The following is a 1,101-nucleotide window of genomic DNA, read 5'->3' on the forward strand; positions in this document are numbered from 1 at the left end:
CTATATGATACAGAGTGTCTCAGAAAAGCGAGGCAAGATCAAATTTTATTTTTTTAAATAGAACTACTTATTTTACAGTAGCTCATTTCAGCTTGAAACGCTGCATATGCACCGTAAATTGTTTTTTTCTTACGTGCGACGTTGGCAGATTACAGCCATTTTAGTAAAATTTTGCTTAAAAACATGGTATCTAAAGATTCATTGTGTAAGCAAAAAAAGCAGTTAGACATACAGAAAAATACGTCTTTCCAATCGGCACAGATCCTTTAAGAATTCTATTAAACCAAAATATTAATATGTACATTGTACAGGGTGTCAACAATGTGGACTTCAATCTAAAACTTTTTAACGCAATATAACTTTTGTTTTTCAAATGGAAGAATCTGTATATTAATATGTCATTAGATAGACAATTTACAAAGTTACAAGTTTGCATTTACACTTTAAGCTGTGAAATCAACCGTTTTCAAATTATAAATTGTTTTATTTAAAAATTTCTAAAAGTTATTACATTTTGTAAAGTGGCTATGTAATTCATTAGATAAGTGTCAAAATTTGATGATACTTGACATAATCAATGAAGAAAAGGGCAACGCTTTATAAAATGCATGGAATTTTATAGCAAAAAATGCAATAAAACTGCATACGTCTATAAAAATAAAAATATGAAATTATGCCTACAGTGATATTTTAAAATAAATGTTCAATATGATTTCCGTTAACATTTAAGCAACCATTAATATCACAGCTGATATAATTACATAATATTATTTATCAGGTGGCACAGTGGTCAAGAACGCATGACCTCAACGACTTATTTAAGAGATTGTGAGAATGAGGTACAAGGTGAATCCATTTTTATTCAGAAAAATGAATGGGGCTGTAGAACTCATAAAAGAAATGGGTCATATACATACAGGGTGATTCGAAATCGGCGTCATTCCTTTTAAGGGGTGATAGAGTTTCCCTTGGGGAGTATGAGAAGAATATTGAAAATTTTTTCCCCAAAATTTCTAGAAGATATTAACAGTTGAAAATCGAATTTCAACTTTGTTATTAAGCATTATTTTGAAATTGTTCCATGTTTAATTGGTAGCATAT

This window comes from Dendroctonus ponderosae, unplaced genomic scaffold, assembly GCF_020466585.1.
Source record: "Dendroctonus ponderosae isolate FM_Combo_2020 unplaced genomic scaffold, Dpon_F_20191213v2 Dpon_F_20191213_2, whole genome shotgun sequence".
Lineage (NCBI taxonomy): Eukaryota > Metazoa > Arthropoda > Insecta > Coleoptera > Curculionidae > Dendroctonus > Dendroctonus ponderosae.